Below are 24,444 nucleotides of genomic sequence, written 5' to 3' on the forward strand. Positions count from 1 at the left end.
GGACGGTAGTGTTGGTGGCACGCAGGTGTGAGGGGACGGTAGTGTTGGTGGCACGCAGGTGTGAGGGGACGGTAGTGTTGGTGGCACGCAGGTGTGAGGGGACGGTAGTGTTGGTGGCACGCAGGTGTGAGGGGACGGTAGTGTTGGTTGCACGCAGGTATGAGGGGACGGTAGTGTTGGTGGCACACAGGTGTGAGGGGACGGTAGTGTTGGTTGCACACAGGTGTGAGGGGACGATAGTGTTGGTTGCACACAGGTGTGAGGGGACGGTAGTGTTGGTTGCACACAGGTATGAGGGGACGGTAGTGTTGGTGGCACACAGGTGTGAGGGGACGGTAGTGTTGGTGGCACACAGGTGTGAGGGGACTGTAGTGTTGGTGGCACACAGGTGAGAGGGGGAGGGTAATGTCGGTTGCACACAGGTGTGACGGGGACTGTAATGGTGGTTGCACACAGCAGGTGCCCGGGCAGGGAGTGCGGTGGGGGAGGGGAGGGCTGGGCTCAGGAATGTCTCTGCTCTCGGTCTCTGCTCTGGGTGGAGCTTTTCATGTTTTCTCTTCCTGAGGAGACTGAAGAAGTAGGAAAAGAGAGAGAGAGAGAGAGAGAGAGACAGCTCCTGAGCCGAGGTACGACCCTGCCTGCTGTCTACTCTCTGTACAGCCGGTGTTACACTCTTCCTGACTGTCTACTCCACTCTGTACGGCGTTACACTCTTCCTGACTGTCTACTCCACTCTGTACGGCGTTACACTCTTCCTGACTGTCTACTCCACTCTGTACGGCGTTACACTCTTCCTGACTGTCTACTCCACTCTGTACGGTGTTACACTCTTCCTGACTGTCTACTCCACTCTGTACGGCGTTACACTCTTCCTGACTGTCTACTCCACTCTGTACGGCGTTACACTCTTCCTGACTGTCTACTCCACTCTGTACGGTGTTACACTCTTCCTGACTGTCTACTCCACTCTGTACGGCGTTACACTCTTCCTGACTGTCTACTCCACTCTGTACGGCGTTACACTCTTCCTGACTGTCTACTCCACTCTGTACGGTGTTACACTCTTCCTGACTGTCCGTTGAACTCTGCCTGTCTCTGTACGGCCGGCGTTGTACTCTGCCTGTCTCTGTACGGCCGGCGTTGTACTCTGCCTGTCTCTGTACGGCCGGCGTTGTACTCTGTCCTTAGCTGCAGGATATCCTGACAGATCTCCAGTGTTTTTCAGTTTTAGAAAATTGAGATTGTCAGCTCTTCTTCACTACATGTGGATATGTACTGTGTAATGGGGAGGATAGATTGTAACGACGGGTATGTACTGTGTAATGGGGAGGATAGATTGTAACGCCGGGTATGTACTGTGTAATGGGGAGGATAGATTGTAACGCCGGGTATGTACTGTGTAATGGGGAGGATAGATTGTAACGCCGGGTATGTACTGTGTAATGGGGAGGATAGATTGTAACGACGGGTATATACTGTGTAATGGGGAGGATAGATTGTAACGCCGGGTATATACTGTGTAATGGGGAGGATAGATTGTAACGCCGGGTATGTACTGTGTAATGGGGAGGATAGATTGTAACGCCGGGTATGTACTGTGTAATGGGGAGGATAGATTGTAACGCCGGGTATGTACTGTGTAATGGGGAGGATAGATTGTAACGCCGGGTATATACTGTGTAATGGGGAGGATAGATTGTAATGCCGGGTATATACTGTGTAATGGGGAGGATAGATTGTAATGCCGGGTATATACTGTGTAATGGGGAGGATAGATTGTAACGCCGGGTATATACTGTGTAGTGGGGAGGATAGATTGTAACGCCGGGTATATACTGTGTAATGGGGAGGATAGATTGTAACGACGGGTATGTACTGTGTAATGGGGAGGATAGATTGTAACGACGGGTATGTACTGTGTAGTGGGGAGGATAGATTGTAACGACGGGTATGTACTGTGTAATGGGGAGGATAGATTGTAACGACGGGCATGTACTGTGTAATGGGGAGGATAGATTGTAACGCCGGGTATATACTGTGTAATGGGGAGGATAGATTGTAACGACGGGTATGTACTGTGTAATGGGGAGGATAGATTGTAACGACGGGTATGTACTGTGTAGTGGGGAGGATAGATTGTAACGACGGGTATGTACTGTGTAATGGGGAGGATAGATTGTAACGACGGGCATGTACTGTGTAATGGGGAGGATAGATTGTAACGACGGGCATGTACTGTGTAATGGGGAGGATAGATTGTAACGCCGGGTATGTACTGTGTAGTGGGGAGGATAGATTGTAACGCCGGGTATGTACTGTGTAATGGGGAGGATAGATTGTAACGCCGGGTATATACTGTGTAATGGGGAGGATAGATTGTAACGCCGGGTACTTACTGTGTAATGGGGAGGATAGATTGTAACGCCGGGTATGTACTGTGTAATGGGGAGGATAGATTGTAACGCCGGGTACTTACTGTGTAATGGGGAGGATAGATTGTAACGCCGGGTATGTACTGTGTAATGGGGAGGATAGATTGTAACGCCGGGTATGTACTGTGTAATGGGGAGGATAGATTGTAACGACGGGTATGTACTGTGTAGTGGGGAGGATAGATTGTAACGACGGGTATGTACTGTGTAATGGGGAGGATAGATTGTAACGACGGGTATGTACTGTGTAATGGGGAGGATAGATTGTAACGCCGGGTATGTACTGTGTAATGGGGAGGATAGATTGTAACGCCGGGTATGTACTGTGTAGTGGGGAGGATAGATTGTAACGACGGGTATGTACTGTGTAATGGGGAGGATAGATTGTAACGACGGGTATGTACTGTGTAATGGGGAGGATAGATTGTAACGACGGGTATGTACTGTGTAGTGGGGAGGATAGATTGTAACGACGGGTATGTACTGTGTAATGGGGAGGATAGATTGTAACGACGGGTATGTACTGTGTAGTGGGGAGGATAGATTGTAACGACGGGTATGTACTGTGTAGTGGGGAGGATAGATTGTAACGACGGGTATATACTGTGTAGTGGGGAGGATAGATTGTAACGACGGGTATGTACTGTGTAGTGGGGAGGATAGATTGTAACGCCGGGTATGTACTGTGTAATGGGGAGGATAGATTGTAACGCCGGGTATGTACTGTGTAGTGGGGAGGATAGATTGTAACACCGGGTATTGTGGCTGCCCACATGACGCCTCTGTATTGCAGGAGCTGGGAGGTGAAGGCGGTATTATGTGGGCACTGCAGGCGGCACACATTTGGGCTCTGCTGTAGCAGTAAGCACTCTGTCGGCTCTGCTGTGTTCTGGAGCAGTGATGGCGGCGTTCCATCTGGTACAGAATGTCAGGTGGCGGTCTATGCTTGGTGCAGCTCGGTGGCCTCTGCTGGTCTTCCAGCTGATGGTTTGTTACAGTGTATCAGATTCGTGCTGCTGTGAGAGGACTGGAGAATAGAGACGATTATAAGAGCAGGACTGGGTCAAGGCGGGTTTCAGCCTCGTGACATAAGGGCACGTTCACACTTGCGTTCTTCTTTTCCGGCGCTGAGTTCCGTCCTCGGGGCTGAATACCGGAAAATAACGGATAAGTTTCATCCCCATGGATTCTGAATGGAGAGAGATCCGATCAGGAAGCATCAGGACGTCTTCAGTTCAGTCTTTTTGACGTTTTAGGACGGAGCTAATACCGCAGCATGCTACGGTTTTATCTCCGGCCCAAAAAACTGAACACTTGCCTAAATGCCGGATCCGGCATTTTTTTCCATAGGAATGTATTAGTGCTGCCGTCCGGTCTGCGCATGCGCAAAAATAAAAAAATGTGAAAAAAATAGGAGAAACGGACCGTATGACAAATGGACAGATGGATCCGTCTACAATTGCTGTCCATTTGCATGCAGATTGCCGGATCTCTCTTCCGCAAGTGTGAAAGTACCCTAAGTTCCCATTCACTGATAGCAAGCAGAGATCTTGAGAATTGTGTAGAACACAGCGGAGCACAGAGACGTAAATCACAAGTTATGAAGGTGATGCTGGCTACCTGTTCTGTCTGGTGTGATTTACCACACACAGGATCCGCACATGTCCGCCAGTAGAGGACGAAAGCTGTTGAGTAACCCCCCCCCCCCCATTAAGAAACTTAATTTTTTTGCAACAGTTTGGTAAAATGTGTAACGCTAGGAATCTCCCATAACCCAGAGATCGGAAGCTGGAATCAAGACTTCCCACCGTCATCTCCTTATCTTTCTGCATCTCCGAACATGAATGGGTTAAGCCCGGGCACTGGTGTGACCAGTTTTTATGTATGGGGTCATGTCACCCACCATGATTGACACCGACAGTGTGTGGGGCAGGACATTTGGTTCCCAGGCCTCAATGTATAAGATGGGGGAAAGGAAGATTACAGGGACAGTATGGAGAGAGGATGACTGTAGGACAGGAGAATACAGTCTATTGTCCCCTGTTATCAGCCATATCAGGAGAGAGGATGACTGTAGGACAGGAGAATACAGTCTATTGCTCTCTGTTATCAGCCATTTCAGGGGAGAGGATGACTGTAGGACAGGAGAATACAGTCTATTGCTCCCTGTTATCAGCCATTTCAGGGGAGAGGATGACTGTAGGACAGGAGAATACAGTCTATTGCCCCCTGTTATCAGCCATTTCAGGGGAGAGGATGACTGTAGGACAGGAGAATACAATCTATTGCTCTCTGTTATCAGCCATTTCAGGGGAGAGGATGACTGTAGGACAGGAGAATACAATCTATTGCCTCCTGTTATCAGCCATTTCAGGGGAGAGGATGACTGTAGGACAGGAGAATACAGTCTATTGCCCCCTGTTATCAGCCATTTCAGGGGAGAGAATGACTGTAGGACAGGAGAATACAGTCTATTGCTCCCTGTTATCAGCCATTTCAGGGGAGAGGATGACTGTAGGACAGGAGAATACAGTCTATTGCCCCCTGTTATCAGCCATTTCAGGGAAGAGGATGACTGTAGGACAGGAGAATACAGTCTATTGCCCCCTGTTATCAGCCATTTCAGGGGAGAGGATGACTGTAGGACAGGAGAATACAGTCTATTGCCCCCTGTTATCAGCCATTTCAGGGGAGAGGATGACTGTAGGACAGGAGAATACAGTCTATTGCCCCCTGTTATCAGCCATTTCAGGGGGGAGAGGATGACTGTAGGACAGGAGAATACAGTCTATTGCTCCCTGTTATCAGCCATTTCAGAGGAGAGGATGACTGTAGGACAGGAGAATACAGTCTATTGCCCCCTGTTATCAGCCATTTCAGGGGGGAGAGGATGACTGTAGGACAGGAGAATACCATCTATTGCTCCCTGTTATCAGCCATTTCAGGGGAGAGAATGACTGTAGGACAGGAGAATACAGTCTATTGCCCCCTGTTATCAGCCATTTCAGGGGGGAGAGGATGACTGTAGGACAGGAGAATACCATCTATTGCTCCCTGTTATCAGCCATTTCAGGGGAGAGGATGACTGTAGGACAGGAGAATACAGTCTATTGCCCCCTGTTATCAGCCATTTCAGGGGAGAGAATGACTGTAGGACAGGAGAATACAGTCTATTGCTCCCTGTTATCAGCCATTTCAGGGGAGAGGATGACTGTAGGACAGGAGAATACAGTCTATTGCCCCCTGTTATCAGCCATTTCAGGGGAGAGGATGACTGTAGGACAGGAGAATACCATCTATTGCTCCCTGTTATCAGCCATTTCATGGGGGAGGATGACTGTAGGACAGGAGAATACAGTCTATTGCTCCCTGTTATCAGCCATTTCAGAGGAGAGGATGACTGTAGGACAGGAGAATACAGTCTATTGCCCCCTGTTATCAGCCATTTCAGGGGGGAGAGGATGACTGTAGGACAGGAGAATACCATCTATTGCTCCCTGTTATCAGCCATTTCAGGGGAGAGAATGACTGTAGGACAGGAGAATACAGTCTATTGCCCCCTGTTATCAGCCATTTCAGGGGGGAGAGGATGACTGTAGGACAGGAGAATACCATCTATTGCTCCCTGTTATCAGCCATTTCAGGGGAGAGGATGACTGTAGGACAGGAGAATACAGTCTATTGCCCCCTGTTATCAGCCATTTCAGGGGAGAGAATGACTGTAGGACAGGAGAATACAGTCTATTGCTCCCTGTTATCAGCCATTTCAGGGGAGAGGATGACTGTAGGACAGGAGAATACAGTCTATTGCCCCTTGTTATCAGCCATTTCAGGGGAGAGGATGACTGTAGGACAGGAGAATACAGTCTATTGCCCCCTGTTATCAGCCATTTCAGGGGAGAGGATGACTGTAGGACAGGAGAATACAGTCTATTGACCCCTGTTATCAGCCATTTCAGGGGAGAGGATGACTGTAGGACAGGAGAATACAGTCTATTTCCCCTGTTATCAGCCATTTCAGGGGGGAGAGGATGACTGTAGGACAGGAGAATACAGTCTATTGCTCCCTGTTATCAGCCATTTCAGGGGAGAGGATGACTGTAGGACAGGAGAATACAGTCTATTGCCCCCTGTTATCAGCCATTCAGGGGAGAGGATGACTGTAGGACAGGATAATACAGTCTATTGCCCCCTGTTATCAGCCATTTCAGGGGAGAGGATGACTGTAGGACAGGAGAATACAGTCTATTGCCCCCTGTTATCAGCCATTTCAGGGGAGAGGATGACTGTAGGACAGGAGGATACAGTCTATTGCCCCCTGTTATCAGTCATTTCAGGGGAGAGGATGACAGTAGGACAGGAGAATACAGTCTATTACTCCCTGTTATCAGCCATTTCAGGGGAGAGGATGACTGTAGGACAGGAGAATACAGTCTATTGCCCCCTGTTATCAGCCATTTCAGGGGAGAGGATGACTGTAGGACAGGAGGATACAGTCTATTGCCCCCTGTTATCAGTCATTTCAGGGGAGAGGATGACAGTAGGACAGGAGAATACAGTCTATTGCCCCCTGTTATCAGCCATTTCAGGGGAGAGGATGACTGTAGGACAGGAGAATACAGTCTATTGCCCCCTGTTATCAGCCATTTCAGGGGAGAGGATGACTGTAGGACAGGAGAATACAGTCTATTGCCCCCTGTTATCAGCCATTTCAGAGGAGAGGATGACTGTAGGACAGGAGAATACAGTCTATTGCCCCCTGTTATCAGCCATTTCAGGGGAGAGGAAGACTGTAGGACAGGAGAATACAGTCTATTGCCCCCTGTTATCAGCCATTTCAGGGGAGAGGATGACTGTAGGACAGGAGAATACAGTCTATTGCCCCCTGTTATCAGCCATTTCAGGGGAGAGGATGACTGTAGGACAGGAGAATACAGTCTATTGCCTCCTGTTATCAGCCATTTCAGGGGAGAGGATGACTGTAGGACAGGAGAATACAGTCTATTGCCCCCTGTTATCAGCCATTTCAGGGGAGAGGATGACTGTAGGACAGGAGAATACAGTCTATTGCCCCCTGTTATCAGCCATTCAGGGGACAGGATGACTGTAGGACAGGAGAATACAGTCTATTGCCCCCTGTTATCAGCCATTTCAGGGGAGAGGATGACTGTAGGACAGGAGAATACAGTCTATTGTCCCCTGTTATCAGCCATTTCAGGGGAGAGGATGACTGTAGGACAGGAGAATACAGTCTATTGCTCCCTGTTATCAGCCATTTCAGGGGAGAGGATGACTGTAGGACAGGAGAATACAGTCTATTGCCCCCTGTTATCAGACATTTCAGGGGAGAGGATGGCTGTAGGACGGGAGAATACAGTCTACTGCCCCCTGTTATCAGCCATTTCAGGGGAGAGGATGACTGTAGGACAGGAGAATACAGTCTATTGCCCCCGGTTATCAGCCATTTCAGGGGAGAGGATGACTGTAGGACAGGAGAATACAATCTATTGCTCCCAGTTATCAGCCATTTCAGGGGGGAGGATGACTGTAGGACAGGAGAATACAGTCTATTGCCCCCTGTTATCAGCCATTTCAGGGGAGAGGATGACTGTAGGACAGGAGAATACAGTCTATTGCTCCCTGTTATCAGCCATTTCAGGGGAGAGGATGACTGTAGGACAGGAGAATACAGTCTATTGCCCCCTGTTATCAGCCATTTCAGGGGAGAGGATGACTGTAGGACAGGAGAATACAGTCTATTGCCCCCTGTTATCAGCCATTTCAGGGGAGAGGATGACTGTAGGACAGGAGAATACAGTCTATTGCCCCCTGTTATCAGCCATTTCAGAGGAGAGGATGACTGTAGGACAGGAGAATACAGTCTATTGCCCCCTGTTATCAGCCATTTCAGGGGAGAGGATGACTGTAGGACAGGAGAATACAGTCTATTGCCCCCTGTTATCAGCCATTTCAGGGGAGAGGATGACTGTAGGACAGGAGAATACAGTCTATTGCCCCCTGTTATCAGCCATTTCAGGAGAGAGGATGACTGTAGGACAGGAGAATACAGTCTATTGCCCCCTGTTATCAGCCATTTCAGAGGAGAGGATGACTGTAGGACAGGAGAATACAGTCTATTGCCCCCTGTTATCAGCCATTTCAGGGGAGAGGATGACTGTAGGACAGGAGAATACAGTCTATTGCTCCCTGTTATCAGCCATTTCAGGGGAGAGGATGACTGTAGGACAGGAGAATACAGTCTATTGCCCCCTGTTATCAGCCATTTCAGGGGAGAGGATGACTGTAGGACAGGAGAATACAGTCTATTGCCCCCTGTTATCAGCCATTTCAGGGGAGAGGATGACTGTAGGACAGGAGAATACAGTCTATTGCTCCCTGTTATCAGCCATTTCAGGGGAGAGGATGACTGTAGGACAGGAGAATACAGTCTATTGCCCCCTGTTATCAGCCATTTCAGGGGAGAGGATGACTGTAGGACAGGAGAATACAGTCTATTGCCCCCTGTTATCAGCCATTTCAGGGGAGAGGATGACTGTAGGACAGGAGAATACAGTCTATTGCCCCCTGTTATCAGCCATTTCAGGGGAGAGGATGACTGTAGGACAGGAGAATACAGTCTATTGCCCCCTGTTATCAGCCATTTCAGGGAGAGGATGACTGTAGGACAGGAGAATACAGTCTATTGCTCCCTGTTATCAGCCATTTCAGGGGAGAGGATGACTGTAGGACAGGAGAATACAGTCTATTGCCCCCTGTTATCAGCCATTTCAGGGGAGAGGATGACTGTAGGACAGGAGAATACAATCTATTGCTCCCTGAATGTGTCTTGGCCTTTGCTGGCTGTATAGCCTAGTGTAGTCAGGGTTTGCTGGGACTTGTGGTCGGGATTTGGTAGAGATGCACTTTGATTTCACCTGCTGTCCTGTGCACTCGTTATACACAGTGGGGAAGGTGCACACAGCAGGACAGCCATGTGAAATTGCTTTTTCACAGCTGAGGGCTTGTTACAATGCATCAGTGCAGACAGTCCTCTGTAGGTGAACACATTAGCTGCACACCGCTCTCTCCTGTTCCTAAAGTTTGTTACACTGGATACCATTGTGACAAACTCTCATCTGTGTGACTGCTTACATTTACTGACAGCAAGAAGAGATCTTGAAAATGGTGACAAAATGAAGCACACCCCCCAGTAGAAAGTTGCAGAACTTTAGTCACATAGACTGGATGGGCCCTTGATGAACTTTCTTGTGTGACCTACTTGTGAACCTCTGGGCCATCTGTGGCTTTTAACCCTTACAGTCCTGAGCTTATAAAAACACAGGAGCATTATAAGAGGAGTGACCGGACCTGTCTGACGTGTTCTCCCCCACCCGCCTCAGGTGAGGGCCCTCTGCTCCAATATACAAGACTGACCTTCATCCTGTGGGAAGCGTGACTGTCCCTTTAACGCTCGGTGCAGAGATTTTTTTTTTTTTTGGGGGGGGTCTCCTATGTCTGACATCTAACTTTTGATGCGGCCCCCAAACCCTGCAGAGAATATCGGAGGGGTGACCGGTGTCACATGTTCTGTATAGGGGTGGGTGGACGTGGACGAGTGTCTGCTGCCTTCCTGCCCCACTGTCCTCCCCACAATCCGGCCGTTTTCCTGTAGACAATACATAGTAAAGTCATTGGCCTGTAACCTCCAGACTTGGAGCTCTGCTGTCCTGTTCATCCTGAGCCTCCTGGTTCATGAATACAATGCTAAATGTCCATTGTGCGGCTAATGGTCATGCTGTGAGTTGTAGTTTCTCTGCCAGCCACAGGTCACATCTCCATGATTTGTCGCAGTGGGTGGAGTCAGAGCCGGACGGATACTTCATAGTTTATCAGTGAAGTTATTTCTGGACGCGGTTTATGATAATTTGTGACAGATTTAGTTTGTGTTTTATGTGGAGTCCGGGGAAGGTTTTTGGCCGCGCGCCCAGGGATAATATCACGGCGTCCACTCTGCGGTTTTATAACCTGCGCGATGTCTAGCGTCGCCTCCACCTGAACATCGTGTCCGCAGGAGCAGAGTCCTCAAGTTTATTGAATTCTTTGCTCTATTCATCCTAAGTCACCTGCTTCATGAATAGAATGGCAGGGCGGCAGTGCAGACTGACACACAGCAGTGTAGGTCTGTACCCACATATTCAGGATGATGACACCTCAGTGAACCGACCGACCTGTCGGCGTGAGGAATGTTCCAAAGTTCCTCTTTACTGGCTTGGTGAGAAGGTTTTTATGGCTTCGCTGTCATTATCCCAGAGTTTCCTGCAGCATGATGAGTGTTGTCTTTCTTACTGCAGCGCTCCAGGCATCATATCTCAGCCCCTGGGAAAGCCGGGTGACTACTACCTCCATCGTGCAGCTTCATTCAGGGTGAATGTGATGAGATAATTTACACCTGAGCACGTGAGTCTCCCAGCATTGCCGGCTCTCCTCGCAGTAGGGATGTCATTGCCAGGGCCCCTGGAGGACCCCTGTGGCCCCTGGTCTGGACTTTCCACTGTGTGGATAGACGTCATGCTGCCACCCAGCCGCTCCTTGGCTTAATGGGTTAATAATTGCAGACTGTATATGGAAAAGTTCTCCAATTTGTGTTACAATCTCTCATTTTTAATACCTCTGCTTGCTGTCAGTGATTTAAGAAAATAGTTTCCATTCAGAGGCAGTAAGGCCCCATTCACACGTCGGCAAAATGCGGAACGGAATTGTGGACCGATTCACTTCTATGGGGCCCGCACAGCTCCGGAAATGCAGATCCGCACTTCCGGGTCCGCATTTCCGTTCCCGAAATGAATAGAGCATGTCCACACGCAATTGTGGACAAGAATAGGCACATTCTATTAGTGCCGGCGATGTGCGGTCCGCAAAATGTAGAACGCACATTGCCGTGTCTGTGTTTTGCGGAACCGTGGATCCGCAAAACACGTTACGGACGTGGGAATGGACCCTAAACCTGTACGTCCTGCTGTCATCTGACAAGTGGATACAATGTATCAGTCTACAGGGAGTGCAGAATTATTAGGCAAGTTGTATTTTTGAGGAATACTTTTATTATTGAACAACAACCATGTTCTCAATGAACCCAAAAAACTCATTAATATCAAAGCTGAATATTTTTGGAAGTAGTTTTTAGTTTGTTTTTAGTTTTAGCTATTTTAGGGGGATATTTGTGTGTGCAGGTGACTATTACTGTGCAGAATTATTAGGCAACTTAACAAAAAACTAATATATACCCATTTCAATTATTTATTTTTACCAGTGAAACCAATATAACATCTCAACATTCACAAATATACATTTCTGACATTCAAAAACAAAACAAAAACAAATCAGTGACCAATATAGCCACCTTTCTTTGCAAGGACACTCAAAAGCCTGCCATCCATGGATTCTGTCAGTGTTTTGATCTGTTCACCATCAACATTGCGTGCAGCAGCAACCACAGCCTCCCAGACACTGTTCAGAGAGGTGTACTGTTTTCCCTCCTTGTAAATCTCACATTTGATGATGGACCACAGGTTCTCAATGGGGTTCAGATCAGGTGAAAAAGGAGGCCATGTCATTAGATTTTCTTCTTTTATACCCTTTCTTGCCAGCCACGCTGTGGAGTACTTGGACGCGTGTGATGGAGCATTGTCCTGCATGAAAATCATGTTTTTCTTGAAGGATGCAGACTTCTTCTTGTACCACTGCATGAAGAAGGCGTCTTCCAGAAACTGGCAGTAGGACTGGGAGTTGAGCTTGACTCCATCCTCAACCCGAAAAGGCCCCACAAGCTCATCTTTGATGATACCAGCCCAAACCAGTACTCCACCTCCACCTTGCTGGCGTCTGAGTCGGACTGGAGCTCTCTGCCCTTTACCAATCCAGCCACGGGCCCATCCATCTGGCCCATCAAGACTCACTCTCATTTCATCAGTCCATAAAACCTTAGAAAAATCAGTCTTGAGATATTTCTTGGCCCAGTCTTGACGTTTCAGCTTGTGTGTCTTGTTCAGTGGTGGTCGTCTTTCAGCCTTTCTTACCTCGGCCATGTCTCTGAGTATTGCACACCTTGTGCTTTTGGGCACTCCAGTGATGTTGCAGCTCTGAAATATGGCCAAACTGGTGGCAAGTGGCATCTTGGCAGCTGCACGCTTGACTTTTCTCAGTTCATGGGCAGTTATTTTGCGCCTTGGTTTTTCCACACGCTTCTTGCGACCCTGTTGACTATTTTGAATGAAACGCTTGATTGTTCGATGATCACGCTTCAGAAGCTTTGCAATTTTGAGAGTGCTGCATCCCTCTGCAAGATATCTCACTATTTTTGACTTTTCTGAGCCTGTCAAGTCCTTCTTTTGACCCATTTTGCCAAAGGAAAGGAAGTTGCCTAATAATTATGCACACCTGATATAGGGTGTTGATGTCATTAGACCACACCCCTTCTCATTACAGAGATGCACATCACCTAATATGCTTAATTGGTAGTAGGCTTTCGAGCCTATACAGCTTGGAGTAAGACAACATGCATAAAGAGGATGATGTGGTCAAAATACTCATTTGCCTAATAATTCTGCACTCCCTGTAGGTGAAAGATCTGGACTGCAGACTGATACATTGTAGCAGAGAGGTGTTCAGCTCACAGACCAGGCTGGATACCATTGTAACAAACCCTCAGCTGAGAGCAGGCCAAGCTAAATATAGCCTGTCGCCTCTGAATGTAAAGAGTTCTCAATCGCTGACTGCAAGCAGAGATATTGAAAACAAGGGGGAGTTGAAACACAAAGTCTTAGGCCTCATGCACACGACCATTGTTGTGTTCCGTGTCCGTTGTTCCGTTTTCCGTGATTTTCTGCGGACCCGTTGACTTTCAATGGGTCCATTGAAAACTCGGCTAATGCACCGTTTGTCGTCCGTGATCCGTGGTTCCAGTCCATCAAAAAAATATAACCTGTCCTATTTTTTTCACGGAAAACGGTTCGCGGACCCATTCAAGTCAATGGGACCGTGAAAAAATGCGGAGGCACACAAGTTGTCCGCGTCCGTTTTTTTCCTATCATTTGCATGGCAAACTTGACTTCGACTTTTTTTTTTAACTTTCCTTCATGTCTGGTGATCCTCCAAAAATAAAGGAAGACACACGGAAACAAAAACGGATCACGGAACAACGAAACCCCATTTTGCGGAACGGAACACAACAACGGTCGTGTGCATGAGGTCTTAGAAGATTTATTTCCATAAAGCCGGAGAGCCCTTTTAAGCTTCTGTTCACACCCGTGTCGGGGCCCCATGCCGCTGCACCCCAGTATACGTCGGGGCACCTCTTAGAGAGCTGATGCAGTGCACTGTCCATGTTTCCTGTGTGAACAGAGACCGAGCGGCGACGTCTCTGTGCGCCAACCCCTGACCCACATCTGGGTGCGGATTTCTTCACCACGAGGGACATTTGGCAGACACACTGATTGCTGAGGAGTCCAGCAGGGAAGGGGTTAAGCGTCTGGTAGCCTCATTTGCATTTTCTGTGCTCGTGGGGGCTTGTTACCGAAAACTGCTGATGGCGCAATGGCCTTCTGCCCGTGTCCCTGTGACAACACTCCCTGTCCTCTGCAGCTTAGGGACCACGGGCCTTATATTAGTCGGACCTCTTCCTGCAAAATCCAGGATTCTGACTGGTTTCCACAAACCCCAGTGTCCTCAGAACAGGAAGAGTTGTCATGGGGATGCAGGCAGGGCACAGGGGCAGGGAGGGTTGCCATGGGGATATAGGCAGGGAGGGTTGCCATGGGAATATAGGCAGGGCACAGGGGCAGGGAAGGTTGCCATGGGCATACAGGCAGGGCACAGGGGCAGGGAGGGTTGCCATGGGCATACAGGCAGGGCACAGGGGCAGGGAGGGTTGCCATGGGCATGCAGGCAGGGCACAGGGGCAGGGAGGGTTGTCATGGGGATGCAGGCAGGGCACAGGGGCAGGGAGGGTTGTCATGGGGATGCAGGCAGGGCACAGGGGCAGGGAGGGTTGTCATGGGGATACAGGCAGGGCACAGGGGCAGAGAGGGTTGTCATGGGGATACAGGTAGGGCACAGGGGCAGGGAGGGTTGTCATGGGGATGCAGGCAGGGTACAGGGGCAGGGAGGGTTGTCATGGGGATACAGGCAGGGCACAGGGGCAGGGAGGCCACAGGGGCAGGGAGAGTTGTCATGAGGATACAGGCAGGGCACAGGGGCAGGGAGGGTTGTCATGAGGATACAGGCAGGGCACAGGGGCAGGGAGGGTTGTCATGAGGATACAGGCAGGGCACAGGGGCAGGGAGGGTTGTCATGGGGATACAGGTAGGGAACAGGGGCAGGGAGGGTTGTCATGGGGATGCAGGTAGGGCACAGGGGCAGGTAGGGTTGTCATGGGGATGCAGGCAGGACACAGGGGCAGGGAGGGTTGTCATGGGGATGCAGGCAGGGCACAGGGGCAGGGAGGGTTGTCATGGGGATGCAGGTAGGGCACAGGGGCAGGGACGGTTGTCATGGGGATGCAGGCAGGCGGGTTTTTCTCCTTTTAGATGCCAGGTGTGAGACTGTAAGGGTTATCTGCGGGCACTGTGACACAAGGCGGGTATGGGAAGGTGGCAGACAAAGTTGTCAGCAGTTGTCACTGCTCCCTGGAGAAGCCCCAGTGAAGGGTTAACCCTGCGGCAGTCGAGTGACGCTCCCACTCTCTGCATTTTTTATTTCACTTGGTAAAATGTGAGTGTGAAGCCTCGACATCTGCTGCCCCCCCCCCCCCCCCCCACCGCAGGTGATATAACAGTATCAACCATAACGTGTGCGCTCTGCTGGCTGTCAGTGAATGGAAAGGCTGGACACCAATCCAGACCTAATATGTTGCACACCTGGGGGTTTGATACAATGTATCACAGGGCAGACAATCCTCTGAGAGCTACACCTAACTGATACACTGTAACGGCTCCAGCAGCTGTGACAGCAGGAACAGGTCAAGGCTGTAAACAGTGAATGTTTCACTCACTGGAAGCAAGCAGAGATCTTATAAGGAAGTTGCAGAACTTTCCTTTCTCTTGTGCTCTCGGGAGGCTCCTTCTCCTCACCTGATGATGGGAGTGTTCCATGTGAGGGCTGCAGTTGAGGACATCTTGTTTCCCTCCTGCTCCGTGTTCTCTGGTGCAGTGACATGTTGGACGCCGGAGCTGATGAACCTGTATCTCCAGGAATTGTCTCCACCGCCCCGTCATAGGCTGCGACGAGAGGGACCCCAACATGGCCGCCAGCACCGTACGGATCGATGAACGTCATCCTTGTACAAATCTATATCTGATTCTGGAAAAGCTGGGTGGTTGACGCCAGTATGGGAGCACAGCTGGGTGACAACCACACGGTGGCTTAGTGCTTAGCACTGGGGTCCTAGATTCCTCTGCATGGAGTTTGTATGTTCTCCCCCTGTTTGGGTGGGTTTCCTCCGGGTTCTCCCGCACTCCACAGACAGACTGATAGGGAACTTAGATTGTGAGCTCCTGGGGACAGTGTGACACTAATGTCTGTAAAGCGCTGTGCAATATAGTTGTGCTATATAAGTGCATAAAATGAAAATATTAGGGCCCCTCCATGGGTAAGTACTGTAAAGGCCACGTTGCCTGCCACCCAGCTTTCCCAGGAGCCGATCTGGTGACTCCAGGGATAATCCTGTACCGTGACTCATTGCCCAGATGTGGCTGTGACGTCATCCGCGTGAGATCTTATTCATCTGGATGATTCTGTCACTCTTCATTCTTTTGCCTAATAATTGGGTGGGAACAGCGAGGAAGGACGCCAGAGGCTCGGAGCGCCTCGTCCGTGGCATTACTATGAGTCAGTCTCTGGGATCTGCACTCCTCCTTCATCTTCACCTGCCCATATTGTACCTATAGGGATGTGGCTCCTCATGCATTGTCCACTAGGGGCGCTGTTATGTATATCATCAGCAACATGGCAGTTCTCTTGTATGTGACCTACCTGTCCTCTCACTCTGGTGGCACCTACTGGTACAGTCTGCATCCGAGGTCTCCGGCTGCCGCAATACTACAGGCCATAGTCAGGAGATGTTTCGCTCATCAATAAGTTGTGAATCTATCTTGTGAGACATTTCCCCCCTCAGTAAGGTGTGATTCCATCTGGTGAGACATTTCCCCCCTCAGTAAGGTGCGATTCCATCTGGTGAGACATTTCCCTCCCCCCTCAGTAAGGTGTGATTCCATCTGGTGAGACATTTCCCCCCTCAGTAAGGTGTGATTCCATCTGGGGGAGACATTTCCCCCCTCAGTAAGGTGTGATTCCATCTGGTGAGACATTTCCCCCCTCAGTAAGGTGTGATTCCATCTGGTGAGACATTTTCCCCCTCAGTAAGGTGCGATTCCATCTGGTGAGACATTTCCCTCCCCCCTCAGTAAGGTGTGATTCCATCTGGTGAGACATTTCCCCCCTCAGTAAGGTGTGATTCCATCTGGTGAGACATTTCCCCCCTCAGTAAGGTGTGATTTCCATCTGGTGAGACATTTCCTCCCTCAGTAAGGTGTGATTCCATCTGGTGAGACATCCCCCCCCCCTCAGTAAGGTGTGATTCCATCTGGTGAGACATTTCCCCCCTCAGTAAGGTGTGATTCCATCTGGTGAGATGTTTTCCCCCTCAGTAAGGTGTGATTCCATCTGGTGAGATGTTTTCCCCCCTCAGTAAGGTGTGATTCCATCTGGTGAGACATTTCCCCCCTCAGTAAGGTGTGATTCCATCTGGTGAGACATTTCCCCCCTCAGTAAGGTGTGATTCCATCTGGTGAGACATTTCCCCCCTCAGTAAGGTGTGATTCCATCTGGTGAGACATCCCCCCCCCCCTCAGTAAGGTGTGACTCCATCTGGGGGAGACATTTCCCCCCTCAGTAAGGTGTGATTCCATCTGGGGGAGACATTTCCCCCCTCAGTAAGGTGTGATTCCATCTGGTGAGACACCCCCCCCCCCCCCCTCAGTAAGGTGTGATTCCATCTGGTGAGACATTCCCCCCCCCCCCCCCAGTAAGGTTTGATTCCATCTGGTTAGACATACCCCCCCCCCCCCCTCAGTAAGGTGTGATTCCATCTGATGAGACATTTCCCTCCCCCCTCAGTAAGGTGTGATTCCATCTGGTGAGATGTTTTCCCCCCCTCAGTAAGGTGTGATTCCATCTGGTGAGACATTTCCTCCCTCAGTAAGGTGTGATTCCATCTGGTGAGACATTTCCCCCCTCAGTAAGGTGTGATTCCATCTGGTGAGACATTTCCCCCCTCAGTAAGGTGTGATTCCATCTGGTGAGATGTTTTCCCCCTCAGTAAGGTGTGATTCCATCTGGTGAGATGTTTTCCCCCCTCAGTAAGGTGTGATTCCATCTGGTGAGACATTTCCCCCCCTCAGTAAGGTGTGATTCCATCTGGTGAGACATTTCCTCCCTCAGTAAGGTGTGATTCCATCTGGTGAGACATTTCCCCCCTCAGTAAGGTGTGATTCCATCTGGTGAGACATTTCCCCCCTCAGTAAGGTGTGATTCCATCTGGGGAGACATTTCCCCCCTCAGTAAGGTGTGATTCCATCTGGTGAGACATCCCCCCTCCCCCCCCCCCCCCCTCAGTAAGGTGTGATTCCATCTGGGGAGGCATTTCCCCCCTCAGTAAGGTGTGATTCCATCTGGTGAGACATTTCCCCCCTCAGTAAGGTGTGATTCCATCTGGTGAGACATTCCCCCCCCCCTCAGTAAGGTTTGATTCCATCTGGTTAGACATACCCCCCCCCTCAGTAAGGTGTGATTCCATCTGGTGAGACATTTCCTCCCTCAGTAAGGTGTGATTCCATCTGGTGAGACATTTCCCCTCTCAGTAAGGTGTGATTCCATCTGGTGAGATGTTTCCCCCCTCAGTAAGGTGTGATTCCATCTGGTGAGACATTCCCCCCCCCCCCCTCAGTAAGGTTTGATTCCATCTGGTTAGACATACCCCCCCCCCCCTCAGTAAGGTGTGATTCCATCTGGTGAGACATTTCCCCCCTCAGTAAGGTGTGATTCCATCTGGTGAGACATTTCCCCCCTCAGTAAGGTGTGATTCCATCTGGTGAGACATTTCCCCCCTCAGTAAGGTGTGATTCCATCTGGTGAGACATTTCCCCCCTCAGTAAGGTGTGATTCCATCTGGTGAGACATTCCCCCCCCCCCCTCAGTAAGGTTTGATTCCATCTGGTTAGACATACCCCCCCCCCCCCTCAGTAAGGTGTGATTCCATCTGGTGAGACATCCCCCCTCCCCTTCAGTAAGGTGTGATTCCATCTGGTGAGACATCCCACCCTCAGTAAGGTGTGATTCCATCTGGGGAGATGTATTCCCCCTCAGTAAGGTGTGATTCCATCTGGTGAGACATTTCCCCCCCTCAGTAAGGTGTGATTCCATTTGGGGAGACATTTCCCCCCCTCAGTAAGGTGTGATTCCATCTGGGGAGATGATTTCCCCCTCAGTAAGGTGTGATTCCATCTGGTGAGATGTTTCGCTCCTTAATAAGGTGTGATTTTATCTCGTGAATTGTTTTGCTCTTCTGTAGGTTGATTCCAGCTCATGAGATGTTTTGCTCCACTATAGGTTTCGCACCTCGATAAGATGTGATTCCATCTCGTGAGACGTTTCACTCCTTGGTAAGGTGTGATTCCATCTCATGAGACATTTTCGCTCCTCTATAGGTTGTTTCCATCTCGTGAGACATTTCGCTCCTTCATAATGTGTGATTCCATCTCGTAAAATGTGTCGTTCCTTGATAAGATGTGATTCAATCTCGTGAGATGTTTCGCTCCTTGATAACGTGTGATTCCATCTCTTGAGACATTTTGCTCCTCTATAAGTTGTGATTCCATCTTGTCAAATGTTTCATTCCTTGATAAGATGTGTTTCCATCTTGTGAGATGTTTCGCTCCTCTATACGTTGTGATTCCATCTCGTGACATGTTTTTCTCCTCTATAGGTTGTGATTCCATCTTGTGAGACGTTTTGCTCCTCTATAGGTTGTGATTCCATCTCGTGACATGTTTTTCTCCTCTATAGGATGTTATTCCATCTTGTGAGACGTTTTGCTCCTCTATAGGTTGTAATTCCATCTCGTAAGATGTTTTTGCTCCTCTATAGGTTGTTTCCATCTCGTGAGACATTTCGCTCCTTCATAATGTGTGATTCCATCTCGTAAAATGTGTCGTTCCTTGATAAGATGTGATTCAATCTCGTGAGATGTTTCGCTCCTTGATAACGTGTGATTCCATCTCTTGAGACATTTTGCTCCTCTATAAGTTGTGATTCCATCTTGTCAAATGTTTCATTCCTTGATAAGATGTGTTTCCATCTTGTGAGATGTTTCGCTCCTCTATACGTTGTGATTCCATCTCGTGACATGTTTTTCTCCTCTATAGGTTGTGATTCCATCTTGTGAGACGTTTTGCTCCTCTATAGGTTGTGATTCCATCTCGTGACATGTTTTTCTCCTCTATAGGATGTTATTCCATCTTGTGAGACGTTTTGCTCCTCTATAGGTTGTAATTCCATCTCGTAAGATGTTTTGCTCCTCAATAAGATGTGATTTCATCTAGTGAGACGTTTCGTTCCTCGATAGGTTGTGATTTCATCTAGTGAGACGTTTCGCTCCTCGATAGGTTGTGATTCCATCTCATCGGATGTTTTGTTCCTTGATAAGATATGATTCCATTTTGTGAGACATTTTGCTCCTCTATAGGTTTGATTCCATCTCGTGACGCGTTTCGTTCCATAATAAGATGTGATTCCACCTCGTGAGATATTTTGCTCCTCGATAAGATGTGATTCCATCTTGTGAGATGTTTCGCTCCTCTATAGATTGTGATTCCATCTGGTCAAGCATTTCGCTCCTCGATAAGATGTGATTATGTCTCATGGAGCTTCTTAGCATCTTCAGAAGACAGAAGACTCAGCACAGCAAATCGATTGAAGTTTTAATGAGAGTCTGGTCCTGGGGAAGGGATTAGGTGACACATGGAGGCGAGGAGATGGTCCCTGATGTTCGGTCCCTCCCTCTGTGTCACTTGCGTTCAGTCACCTATGGGTCTGCCAGTCCGTGACCGAGGAAGGGAGCAAGGATGTCCTATCCCGTCTGCAAGCACCACGGCCGAGCGATGCAGCCACGCTGGCCGGTGACGTGGAGCCTGTACCTGCCCATGGTCCAGGAGACCAGAACGTGGGGGAAGAAGGTCTGGATGGCGGTCACCCCGCCGCCCCTCCTGTTACACGGGAACCTGCAGGGGTCATTTTGCTCCTCGGAGTGCTCCTGGGGTCAGTCTGCGGTGAGTGCCAGGACTGCGCCTCCTTTGTGGACTGGTCTAGGACCAGTTGTCGTGGGAAGTGGGGGGGGGGGGGGGATTCTTTACCTTACCATGTAATAAAGGTGCACATTTCATACATGCATAGACTGTGAACGCTCTGGACAATGATGAGGGTTTTACTGCCTGTGTGGTTAATCGGTCACTGTCTTGCTGCTTTCATCTTCCTGGAGGAGAATCCGGGTAATTTTGGTTCATGGATCGATGTTCATTGGATGCGTGTGAAGTTTACATGTGATGTCACATCTACATGTTCTGTATGCAGCAGGTGTACAATGATGGGTGTTGTAGTGTACATTTCTGTTCTGTACAGTAATATTAGTCTGTGTTGGTAATGGAATGTCTATTGTATGTTCTTCAGTCATGTATGCACACGGCACTACCTGCCCTACGTCATGTATGCACACGGCACTACCTGCCCCACGTCATGTATGCACACGGCACTACCTGCCCCACGTCATGTATGCACACGGCACTACCTGCCCCACGTCATGTATGTACACGGCACTACCTGCCCCACGTCATGTATGTACACGGCACTACCTGCCCTACGTCATGTATGTACACGGCACTACCTGCCCTACGTCATGTATGCACACGGCACTACCTGCCCCACGTCATGTATGCACACGGCACTACCTGCCCTACGTCATGTATGTACACGGCACTACCTGCCCTAGGTCATGTATGTACACGGCACCACCTGCCCTAGGTCATGTATGTACACGGCACCACCTGCCCTAGGTCATGTATGTACACTGCACCACCTGCCCTAGGTCATGTATGTACACGGCACCACCTGCCCTAGGTCATGTATGTACACGGCACCACCTGCCCTAGGTCATGTATGTACACGGCACCACCTGCCCTAGGTCATGTATGTACACGGCACCACCTGCCCTAGGTCATGTATGTACACGGCACCACCTGCCCTAGGTCATGTATGTACACGGCACCACCTGCCCTAGGTCATGTATGTACACGGCACCACCTGCCCTAGGTCATGTATGTACACGGCACCACCTGCCCTAGGTCATGTATGTACACGGCACCACCTGCCCTAGGTCATGTATGCACACGGCACTACCTGCCCTATGTCCAGGGGAGGACTGGGAACTTGAAGTTGCCACGGAAAAAATACTAAAAGTGGCCTCATTTTGTAGTTGGGTCAAACTGATGGAAGGCAGGGCCACCTATACCATATTGTGGCACATTATACCACAGTCCATCACAGAATACTGCCGTCCGCAGCACAACATACATCCCCAGAAACTTCCACTGGCCGGCCGTGAGGAGGGCCCAGGTGGCCCCCTTATGCATCGGCCCACTGGGAAATTTCCCTGTAAGTTCTATGGCCAATCCACCGCTGCCCCACATCATGTACACTGCCTGTCCAAAAAAAACCTTGCCACCAAAAAAAGCCTCCAGCTTTGATTCCGGCACGCATTCCCTGTGGCATTGTTCCGATAAGCTTCTGCAATGTCACAAGATTTATCTCCATCCAGTGTTGCAGTAATTTCCCCCCAAGATCTTGCATTGATAATGGTAGAGTCTGACCACTGCGCAAAGCCTTCTCCAGCACGTCCCGAAGATTCTCCATGGGGTTAAGGTCTGGACTCTGTGGTGGCCGATCCCTGTGTGACAATGACGTCTCCTGCTCCCTGAACCACTCTTTCATAATCTGAGCCCGATGAGTCCTGGCATTGTCATCTTGGAATATGCCCGTGCCATCAGGGAAGACCAGATCCATTGCTGGAATACCCTGGTCCTTCAGTAGGTTCAGGTGGTCGCTGACCTCATTCTTGGAGCACATACTGTCGCTGAACCTAGACCTGACCAACTACAGGACCCCAGATCATAGCACTGCCCCCACAGGCTGGTACAGGAGGCACCGGGCATGATGGGGGCATCACCTCATCTGCCTCTCTTCTTACCCTGATGCGCCCATCACTCTGGAACAGGGTAAATCTGGACTCATCAGACCACATCACCTTCTTCCATCGCTCCAGAGTCCAATCTTTATGCAAATTGAAGCCTTTTTTTTTCTGGTTTACTCACTGATTAGTGGTTTTCTTACGGCTACACAGCTGTTCAGTCCAATCCCTTGAGTTCCCTTCGCATTGTGCGTGTGGAGATGCTCTTACTTTCACTATTAAACATAGCCCTGAGTTCTATTACTTTCACTATTAAACACAGCCCTGAGTTCTATTACTTTGACTATTAAACATAGCCCTGAGTTCTATTACTTTTACTATTAAACAAAGCCCTGAGTTCTATTACTTTCACTATTAAACATAGCCCTGAGTTCTATTACTTTCACTATTAAACATAGCCCTGAGTTCTACTGTGGTTTTTCTTCGGATTTGATTTCACCAAACGTTTAAGTGATCGCCGGTCACCATCATTCAGGATTTTTTTCCCGCCACATTTCTTCCTCGAATACGATGGGTCCCCACTATCCTTCCAGTTTTTAATAATGCGTTGGACAGTTCTTAACCCAATGTTAGTAGTTTCTGCAATCTCCTTAGATGTTTTCTCTGCTTTATGCGTGCCACTGATCTGACCCTTCTCAGACAGACTGACATCTTTTCCACGACCACGAGATGTGGCTTTCCACATGGTTGTGTAAGAAAAGAGAAGCAACTCATTGCACCAGTCGGGGTTAAATAACTTGTTGCAGCTGAAAGATAATCGCCCCCATGCGGTAATTATCCAATAGGAGGCTCAGAACTATCTGCTTAGTTACATCCATGTGGCCCACGTCATGTATGTACACGGCACTACCTGCCCCACGTCATGTATGCACACGGCACTACCTGCCCCACGTCATGTATGTACACGGCACTACCTGCCCTACGTCATGTATGTACACGGCACTACCTGCCCTACGTCATGTATGCACACGGCACTACCTGCCCCACGTCATGTATGCACACGGCACTACCTGCCCTACGTCATGTATGTACACGGCACCACCTGCCCTAGGTCATGTATGTACACGGCACCACCTGCCCTAGGTCATGTATGTACACGGCACCACCTGCCCTAGGTCATGTATGTACACGGCACCACCTGCCCTAGGTCATGTATGTACACGGCACCACCTGCCCTAGGTCATGTATGTACACGGCACCACCTGCCCTAGGTCATGTATGTACACGGCACCACCTGCCCTAGGTCATGTATGCACACGGCACTACCTGCCCTATGTCCAGGGGAGGACTGGGAACTTGAAGTTGCCACGGAAAAAATACTAAAAGTGGCCTCATTTTGTAGTTGGGTCAAACTGATGGAAGGCAGGGCCACCTATACCATATTGTGGCACATTATACCACAGTCCATCACAGAATACTGCCGTCCGCAGCACAACATACATCCCCAGAAACTTCCACTGGCCGGCCGTGAGGAGGGCCCAGGTGGCCCCCTTATGCATCGGCCCACTGGGAAATTTCCCTGTAAGTTCTATGGCCAATCCACCGCTGCCCCACATCATGTACACTGCCTGTCCAAAAAAAACCTTGCCACCAAAAAAAGCCTCCAGCTTTGATTCCGGCACGCATTCCCTGTGGCATTGTTCCGATAAGCTTCTGCAATGT

The 24,444-nt window shown here is 49.5% G+C and overlaps 1 protein-coding gene across 1 annotated transcript in view; it reads left to right on the forward strand.

Moving 5' to 3' along the window:
* The first annotated feature begins 502 nt into the window (after positions 1-502).
* Positions 503-24,444, forward strand: part of FAM83H (family with sequence similarity 83 member H) — a 44,299-nt gene continuing 20,357 nt past the window's right edge. Inside the window, exon 1 of the mRNA XM_040431761.1 lies at positions 503-626. The gene's annotated coding sequence lies outside the window, so the exon portion shown is untranslated. The remainder of the gene's footprint in view (positions 627-24,444) is intronic.

This window comes from Bufo bufo, chromosome 5 (assembly GCF_905171765.1).
Source record: "Bufo bufo chromosome 5, aBufBuf1.1, whole genome shotgun sequence".
Classification (NCBI taxonomy): domain Eukaryota; kingdom Metazoa; phylum Chordata; class Amphibia; order Anura; family Bufonidae; genus Bufo; species Bufo bufo.